Source organism: Lactuca virosa, chromosome 6 (genome assembly GCF_052849685.1).
Source record: "Lactuca virosa cultivar CGN04683 chromosome 6, Lactuca_virosa_CGN04683_v6, whole genome shotgun sequence".
In the NCBI taxonomy this organism is placed as follows: domain Eukaryota; kingdom Viridiplantae; phylum Streptophyta; class Magnoliopsida; order Asterales; family Asteraceae; genus Lactuca; species Lactuca virosa.
This window is the reverse complement of record NC_136431.1, coordinates 232,127,674-232,138,244: the sequence shown is the minus strand read 5'-3', so window position 1 is coordinate 232,138,244 and position 10,571 is coordinate 232,127,674.

The window sequence follows — 10,571 nt, the reverse complement described above, 5'->3', positions numbered from 1 at the left end:
GAATGTGATTATATCACATTAGAACATGAAGGAAGATATATTCCATTATGGAATTTGACTCTAAAAGACTTGAGTCTAAGCGTTGTATCATACGATGAGAGGTCAATAAAACATGACACATCGGTCTGTTATGATAAATGAAGTAAAGAACCTATCTTAAGTCTTTTAAGAAGAAGAAGGAGTCTTCAATAAGGATTGATTTTGTAACTCGAAGGTTACAGTTGAAAGTCCAACGCAAGATAGAGAGCGGGTGCAAGATTAAGCACCGCCTGCAGTCAAGAAGTCCAAGAGTTAGAGACTCATTCGAAATAACATAGAAGTTACGGTTATTACCTAGGATGAAGAGATAATACATGGAGTCATTATACAAGCCTTGTTTTGTTGATGATTCCGGGACGTAATCATCCTAAGGGGGAGATAATTGTAACGTCCGCAGATTCGGGCTAGTCAATTTAGAGATGATAAACGTCAAAAATGACTTTTTAATAGAGGATTATTTAGAATAAATAATCCTAACTAAGTTTTAGTATATGTCACAAGGTTTCCGTACATATAAAGAACCCTGAAATCCGAGTTATAACGAAGAAGTTATGACCTGTCGAAGTTTCGCGACAAAACCGGCACGACACCGAGAATCGTTAAAAGTGAGTTTGTGATAGAGTACTTTTTAGCCTTAGGTTTATAAAAAAAGTTGTAGAGTACGTCTCCACCTTCGCGTGGATATAAATAACGTCGAAAAACAGAGCTCGTATGCAAAAGTTATGGCCTTCCGAAGATGCAGTTGTGTAAGGGCATGACACGTGGCAGAAACCCTAGCCGCCGTAAGTCACGACGTGAACATGAAGTTCACGACGTGAAATGTGTCAGGGATACTAATCGGGGCTAGAAAACACGTGTTAAAGCTACGGGATGACTCATGGAAGTTCACGACGTGAACCTATTATGTTCACGACGTGAATGGGCCCAGAACAGCCTATAAATAGCGATCAAGACCCTTTCATTCCTTACACCTTCTACTTTCTTTCTCTCTCGTTTGCTGAAGCTGTTTCCGCTTCCCGAGCCCGACGATCATGAAGCGCTGACCGTTTTTAGTTAGATTCTATCAACTCACGTTGCTAAGGTGAGTGCATAGTTACTTTCATCTTACACATAGATATGAAGTATTTTATATAAATTACCTTCTATGTGTGCATATAACCTGTATACTTGCTATCTATGCTGGACGAACGATTTTATACATGTTTTAAATAATTTAAATTGTATATATGTATTTTATATCTACGAATATGTTGGGTAAAACATGGGTAGATGGATGATGAGAGATGAAAGATGATACGAGTGAACATTGGCGACTATGAGACTTAGTGCCCGCTGTATAAACCCTGGCGACTATGCAACTTTGTGCCTATTAGATAAACCCTGGAAGCTATGGACTTAGTACCTGTTGTATAAACCTTGGCGACGATGTGACTTCGTGCCTATTAGATAAACCCTGGCGACGATGTGACTTCGTGCCTATTCCTTAGGATGAATCCTTAGGAATGAAGGATAGATGATTCTTAGGCTAGATCCTTAAGATTAAAGAAGATAACGGGGATGGGTAATTGGGTTGATTGTTTGATGATTAAATATAATAATTATATTATTGTGGGTTGAAAACCCTATGTACTCACCAGGTTTCCCAACCTGACCCACTCAGTCTATTTGTATCACAGGTATCGATACGAAGCTACTTTACACGGAGAGATTAAAGGAGATCTAGATCACTAGTGTAAATAAATGTAAGGTGTTTTTATGCTTATGTTTCAGTATTGACGATGACATCCCAAAGTTTTAATATGAATAAAATACATTTCTTCGGAAATGCTTTGATAATATATTTATCATGTTTTTGTGGGAACAAATTGTGACAACCCGAAATTTCTAACGTGTACATTCTTCATTTTCATCAAAGTTAGCCTCGTTTCGCTATTTTGTACTGAAGTTTTGGGTCTATATGAGTGCTTGAGACTTAGTATAACCTTGATATGAGTCTTTGGAAGGGTGAGAATGTGTGTAGCATCACTAAAACGGGCCAAACACACCTAGCAAGGTGTGTGCGGCCAGCCAGCCGCACACAGCCAACCGCACACCCCCCTAGCCTCACACTCCAGCCTATATAAAGGACCCTAAGTCAACCATACACCCTTTTTCACACTCCTTCAAAGCTGGAACATTTTCTCTCAAGAGTTCTTCAAGTTTTCCTCTCCAATCATCAAAACAAGTAAACATCCTTAGATCATTACTACAACACATTATAACGCCTTTTCCTCGAGTTTGATCCATGAAATCATCACTCCAGATGATCTTCATGTGTGTACGGCCGCACACACATCATGTGTGACCGCACACACATCTTTTGGTCCTAAAATGGGCTTAAACACTCATCCAAGCTTAGCATCGACCAAAACACCTTCTTAGGATCATCACAAAGCCTTGGAAAATCGATTTGGACACATTTGTACGACCACACATAGGCCTGGCCGCACACGCCATGTGCAATCGCACACACCCTTTTAAGGGTCCAAAATGACAACAAACTCCCAATCCGGTTAAGCAATGGTCAAAACACCTTCACTAGAACATCCCAAAGGCTTGGAACCACGCTTTTGACACACTCCATAGTGAGTGTGCGGCCGCACACAGGCTTGGCCGCACACTCTGGCCGCACACACACAAAACCCATGCTTTTGTGGCCTTACACCCCAATATAGGGCCATACACTCCTTATGTGCAACCATATGAGTTGGTACATTTATGAATCACTACATAAGTACTACATCGAGTAACAATACATGCTATACACTATACAAGAGAACACGCTATACACTATACAAGAGAACATACTATACACTATACAAATATTGAATACTATAACAGAATGTGACATACTACTTCTCGATACGACACTTCATTGTGGTATCACCTTGTAACCAGAGTCTCCTGGAGGGAGAGCGGGCATTATGTGTATAGATCTATACGGGACAGACACTCCCACATCCCGGCTGCTAGCTACAGTCCGAGCCGATAAGGCCCAGGGGTGACAAAATGTCACACTACTACATATGACCTGGAGGGTCATCAGTTATTCAGCCGTCGATCAGCATGGTTACATACGAGCTCACATTTTAACCTTTAATTAACCTATTAAGAATTAAAGGTAAAACGGACTCTCCGAGGTGTATTGTACATGTAATACTACCTGGAGTCTGGATTTTCATTACTATTAGTTAGTAGTGATACTGCTATGTTGAAACACTAGTTTCCCTAATACATTTATGTTGTAATCACATTAACGGAGGGAAGTCTAGAACTATATTTTCATACTGATAGCTTCACTAGGGAAACACTCCTACATTTTATAAAAGAACAACTATCCAAACAATCGGGTCTTGGTAGAAGATTACCTTTTTACTGGAAAACATGGGGTTTTCTAGGGAGTACACCATTTACAAAACATTTGAAATCAATTACTACACAACTTTATTACAAACATTTTGATACGAGCAATGACACTAAATACTTATGAATTCACCAGCTTTATGCTGATACTCGCCTTCAAAATAACTTGTATTCTCATGTCATCAGTAGACAAGTACAGATGAAGCTTTTGAGAAGATGGAGCACATACAAGACTCATTTTTATTTTGATTATACTTTTGGTGTCATACAAACTATACAGAACACGCTTGTATTACAAATTATTATATTAACGCAATGGATGTTGTTGCTTGTCTTTACTATTATGCATTGTTGTGATACTGTACATGACGTCCTCCACCCCAGAACGTATTCCGCGTTCAGGTTTTGGGGTGTGACACAAATTCCGCAATATATTTATTTAAAAATATACTCTGATTTTCAAATAAAGCATAAACAAATCGGTCTTTTTGGACCGTGAAATTGGGGATGTCACATGAGGTGGTATAAGAAACGAAAGTACCTATGCTATGCGAAAGTGATCAAGCAGATAACTCTTAACTCAATGTGAGAAGAGTAAGGTAGCTCATGACTCAAGTGAATTTTGCAGCCTGATTGGGAAGAAACGTAAGGTAGATTCGTTTCATTAAGGCTTCACAAGAAGTATGTTGAGGCTTAGGACAACATGCAACAACATGCTTATGGGGACACTTAGCTAATACATAGATAAAGAAGTTTATACCTGCCCCATCAAGCGAACGAGAGTAACTCTTGAGATGTGTTGACATAAGTTTCGCTATTGTCTATTTTTGGTATTTTAAATTTTGTGAAAAAAGAAAAGAAATAAAACTAAACACAAAGGAAAATATTTTTGTTATCTTTAATTTTCTGAAAAAGAAGTTAAAAACAGAAATAAAAGTAAAATATTTTTGGATTTTGGGTTTTCCTGAAAAAGAAATAAAAACCGAAATTTAAGATATGCTTAAACAAAATAATATACATAATATACAATAAAGGATACAGAAGTTCCAAACCAACAAGAAAGTGGATTAATCAACCGAGAGTTCGCTTATAGAGAATGATTGAAGCGAATTGAAGCGAGAGTTCGGTCCATTTCGTGTCCCGGAAAAATCGGAAACGAAATAGAGCGAGCGTTCGGTCCATTTCGCTTGACAAATACTTACGAGGGGAAAACGATGGTGATTCTCATGAAAGCGAAGGAGGTTTTGGAACAGATTCAGCTTCCATCATTCCTAAGCCTTGGAGTATTCTATTAAATGATGCTTCAGGCAAAGCTTTCATAAATATGTCAGCTAGTTGATCAGAGGATCATACGAAGTGTATTTCAACGTTTCCATCTTCTACGTGATCCTTGATGAAGTGATACCTTAGGGCAATGTGTTTTGTCTTTGAGTGTTGCACCGGATTGTGACAAATTCGAATAGCACTTTAGGAATCACTGTATAAAGGGATTTGTTTCATGTTTAGGCCATAGTCTCTTAATTAGATTTGAATCCAAATGACTTGTGAAGCACAAGATGCAGCAGCTATATACTCAGCTTCGGCTGTAGACAAGGATACACATGTCTGTTTCTTGGACTGCCAACTGACGAGTTTGCCATCGAGAAATTGACACCCGCCAGTAGTGCTTTTTCTGTCTAAGCCACATCCTCCAAGATCGGCATCAGAGAATGTTTGAACGAAGAACCCTGATTTTGCTAGATACCATATGCCAAGAGACGAGGTTCGTTTCAGGCATCTAAAGATGTTCTTGACTGGCACCATGTGAGGTTCGCGTGGATTTGCCTTAAACCTAGCACAATAACAAACGGAAAACATAATGTCTGGTCTACTAGCTGTTAGATACATTAATGATCCTATCATCTGACGATACAGAGTCATATCAGCAGCTGGTTTTTCCAGAGATGGTGTTAGTTTCGTTCTGAATGCCATTGGAACTGTTGTTGGATTAGTGTCTAAGCCCGTAACTATATTTGGTATGTACTTGACCCGGTTATGCATGGTCCTTTTGGGTTGCCTTCACCAAAGCAACTTGACAAGGTAATTTAAGGAAAGAGAGAGGATATTATGGTTTATTAATATATTATAAGAATAATATATTAAAAGAGAAATCATATTTATTTAATTAGTATTAGTCATAAATTAATTAGGAATTAATTTGGTAACTAAAAGAGATTAATTGAATAAAGGGACTTAAACTGTCAAGTGTGTGATAGTTGAGTTTTGGGATGGGAAACCTAATGGACTAAGGGGGAATGAAATTATGATGAAGGATCATCATATTTTCGTCCAAGGGCCCTATTCCAGAAGGTTCCTTGGGCTGCTTGGTCATTAAGCTGTCCATTATGGTTTAGACTGAAACCCTAGCAGCCTATAGTATAAATAGAGACCCTTGCATGCAATTTTTGACCACTTGTTCCCAAGAGAAAACCCTAGGCCGAAAATTAGCATCCTCCTCTCTCTCAAAGTTGCCTTCTTGCTTGTGTGGTGTTTGTGATCCATTAGAGGAGTTACAATTGTGACTCTAGGCTCAAGAGAAGAAGATTCAAGCTACTATTTGAAGAGGTAAACATCTAGATCTGATGTAATTAGCTAATTTCGAAATTATGTATGCTAGATTAGGGTTTATAAGTCTTGGATTCATTGCATGTACAATAGAGAAACCTAGATCCAAGCATTAGGGTTTGTATGAGCACATAGGATTGTTCTTATGCATAAAACTCATCAGTGGTATCAGAGCCTTGATTGGTTTCTGTTGTATGTGATGCAATTGTCGAATTCTTGCTGAAAAACGATTTTCTTGCCTCTGCCCGAACCAACTCGGCGAGTTTGGGACTCAGACAGAGGATATCTCGGGATTTCTTGCTGTTTTGGTGATGAATAATTGCCTTATATGTTTTTAACTGATAAAATTCAAATTTTATTGTTATTGAAAGATTATCCTTGCCAAAACACAAGATAGTTACCAATTGATTAGATAATAAATTCCTTATATGATTAAAATTGATTTTTTTTAATTAATTGGGTAACTTATCTTGCAAGAAATTGAATTAGGTCAAATATAGATAATCACTAAATTAATTGTTTGATTTATATTATTTGTTATTTGATCCCTTGTGTTTTGAAAAGTTCAAAACTTGCCCTCAAGTTTTGAAATTTAATTTTTTGATTGAAAAGTTTAATTTTGAAAAAAATTTAAATTTCAACCCTTAGAATTTTACAAGTTTAAACTTCAATCTTATACTTTATCTATTACAAGATTAATATATATATATATATATATATATATATATATATATATATATATATATATATATATATATATATATATATGTATAAGAATAAGCTAGTCGTATCGCTAGTAGGCCTCATTCACGAAGCCAGTCTATAAGGTGGGTATAAGGTTGCTGCCTATAAAATGGCGCTTAATGAGTGTACACTCACACCTACCGCTTGCTTGACTGGTGGAGGGTCGTTAGCCGAACGGATAGGATAGGGCACTTAATTCCTCATTATAAGTATAATGGAAATATTAAAGTAACTACATTGTTTTATAAATTCTCAATCTTAGTTACTTTAGGGTAAAATGTGAAAATGATGCTATTCCATGGAATTACACTTTGTACCCCTGTCAAACGTTAGTGGAGCGTGCGTGGCTAACCGGCACACTAATTTGGGATTGACATTGGTGACAAAGGGTGACTCGATGCTTATCATAGATCAATGGAGCGTGCGTGGCTAACCGGCACATTGATTAGGTGATAGAGACATTGGGTGCACCATGTTGATTCGCATGGTTATTCACAACTTGGTTGCGATCCTCGGCATCCCAGTTGCAAATTTGAAGTGCATGTCGAGATTTAAACATGCCATTGAAATGTTCAATGAATCTCAAAAGAAATCTAGGAATTTTCAAATACATTTAAAACTTAATCTCTTTTCGTTTTTCGTGGTGAAAATTAGTGAATCGTCATTCACTTACCTTCAAATTATTTACTTTTAGATTACGACATCCCTTTTCTAAGTTGTAAATAATGTTGTTGGATCCTAGCCCTAATTTCTCATTTGGGTGTTTAATTAGGGATTCATTTCTAATCAAACTTTTTCCTTTCTATTTCAGATGTCTAACGCAAATGCAAACAACAACACTTCTGGGTCATTCTCGTTGATGAACCTGTGTCAAAAGGTGACATTTGATGGGTCGAACTTCAACGAGTGGATGAGATACATTCGCATGATAACTCGCTACGAGGACAAAGAATATGTCCTCGATGAGAAACTAGAAAAGATTAACCCATAAGAAGCTACTCCTGAAGAGATGGCCGCCTTTGAGGCCCACGAGCGTGATGCGACGAAAGTTCATTGCGTCATGCTGGCCACCATGAACCTCGAACTCCAAAAGTCCTATGAGGACATGTATCCATATGAGATGCATCAAGATTTGCTGGACAGGTACCACCAGAGTGCGAGGCAAGAGCGCTATGAGATCATTACCAACATGATCACCGCTAGGATGGGGAGTGGAGAATCCCTAACTGCTCATTTGCAAAGAATGCAAAGGTATGTTGATCGTCTTCTCAAACTTAATGTTAAGTTTGATGAGGATTTGGCTATCGACATCATCCTCCACTCCTTGCCTTCCTGCTACAACCAGTTCAGAATGACCTACCACATGAACAAGGAAGAGGTCACCCTGACTAAACTTCAAGGGCTCCTGAGGACAGCTGAGAGCAACCTCAAGGACAAATCTATTGCATCATCCTCTACTGTAGCTGCTCCTGTGTTGGCAATTGGCCAAGGAAAAGGGAAAGAAGATGAAGGCTCCTTCTAAGAGCCACCATAAGGGTAAGACCCAAGATGGTTCCTCTTCTAGTGGGACCAAAGCAGGTTCTGTTAAACCCTCTTCTGACCCCAAGGAAGCAGAGTGCTTCTATTGCCACCAGAAGGGCCACTAGAAACGAAGTTGCCCAAAATATCTGCAGGATATTAAGGATGGGAAGATAAAGCCCACCTTTGCAGGTATGTATTTAATTAAATCTAATTACTCATCACTTGCTACTTCATGGGTCCTTGATACTGGATGTGGTTACCACATTTGTTCTGATTTGGAGGGGCTAAGAAAAAGTAGGGAAGTGGAGCATGGAAGGATAAACTTGATCATGGGAAACAAGAAGTCTTCACCAGTCACCAAGATCGGAGTTTATTCCTTAGTGTTGAGTAGTGGGTTAGGGCTAGATTTAAATAATTGTTGCTATTCGCCAGATATGGCAAGGAACATCATTTCTTTTCATGGATTGTTTAGACAAGGTTTCAGATATTCATTTGATAATAGTAATGGTTCTATTAATGCTTATTTGAATGGTGTTTTTTATTTCAATGCATTACCTTGTAATGGGATTTATGAATCTATGTTAATTATAGATAATTTAGGAAATGATGTTTTGAATATTGATTCGTCCACAAGTTTGGACAAAGCATGCTTGTGGCATTGTCACCTTGGCCATGTTAACAAGAAACGCATAGCCCAACTCCAAAAGGATGGAGTCTTGGAGTCATTCGACCTTAGGGACGATGACGTGTGTGAGTCTTGTTTACTTGGGAAGATGACCAAGTCACCCTTTACTGGCACATGTGAAAGGGGTGAGGGTGTATTGGATCTCATACATACTGATGTATGTGGACCCTTTAGATCAACCACAAGGGACACTTGTCACTTCTACGTGACTTTAACAGATGATTATAGCAGATATGGATATATCCACTTAATCAAGCAGAAGTCAGAAACCTTTGAAAAGTTCAAAGAGTTCAAGAATGAAGTAGAGAATCAGTTGGGCAGTAAAATCAAGATGCTTCGATCTGATCGAGGAGGAGAGTACCTAAGTCTTGAGTTTCATGACTATCTAAAAGAATGCAGAATAGTTTTGCAATTGACGCCTCCTAGAACGCCACAATTGAATGGTGTGGCTGAGAGATGTAATCGAACCTTGTTGGACATGGTTCGTTCTATGATGAGTCATGCTTCGTTATCAACCTCATTCTGGGGGTATGCCTTAGAGACTGCCGCCCATATCTTTAACTTAGTTCCCACCAAGAAGGTTTCCAAGACACCTCACGAGATGTGGACAGGGAAAGCTCCCTCGTTAGCACATATCAAGGTTTGGGGTTGTGAAGCTTTCGTAAGACGAGAGACTCACGACAAGCTAGAACCTCGTAGTGAGAAGTGTTATTTCATCGGCTATCACAGAAGTCTTTTGGCTATCTCTTCTATAGACCAAGTGACAATGTTGTCTTTGTTGCTAGAAGAGGAGTTTTCAGAGAGAGAGAGAGAACTCATAAGTCAAGGAGACAGTGGGAGTCAGATTGACCTTTAAGAGCTTCAAGAGTCAGGAGATGAAGGAACCTCTGACATTGGCGTTCAACCTGAGGAGGAAACTCCTGTTGAACCAATTGACTAGTCCTTACCTCTTAGACGTTCGAGTAGAGTTATTGTTCCACCCCAGTTTTATGGTTTCCATATTACTACTGACGGGGATACATTTATTAGTGATAGTAAACTAATAAATCTGGACAAACCTAATAGCTACAAGGAAGCCATGGCAGGCCCAGAGTCCGCTAAATGGAAAGAGGCAATGGACAGCGAGATTCAGTCCATGTATGACAACCAAGTTTGGAATTTGGTTGATAATGTACCAGGTCGTAAGATAGTCGGGTGCAAGTGGATCTTCAAGAAGAAGACAGACATGGATGGGAAAGTGCAAACTTATAAATCGCGATTGGTCGCGAAGGGCTTTACTCAAACTCTTGGAGTTGACTATGATGAGACCTTCTCGCCAGTTGCCAAGATAACGTCTATTAGGGTAATGCTCGCAATAGCTACGTTTCATGACTATGAAATATGGCAGATGGACATTAAAATTGCTTTCCTTAATGGGAAGTTGGCTGAGGATGTTTACATGAATCAGCCAGAGGGTTTTGTCGATGCGAAGTATCCAAATAGAGTGTGCAAGCTTGAGAAATCCATTTATGGATTAAAGCAAGCATCGCGCAGATGGAATCTTTGTTTTGACGAGAAGGTCAAAGAGTTTGGTTTT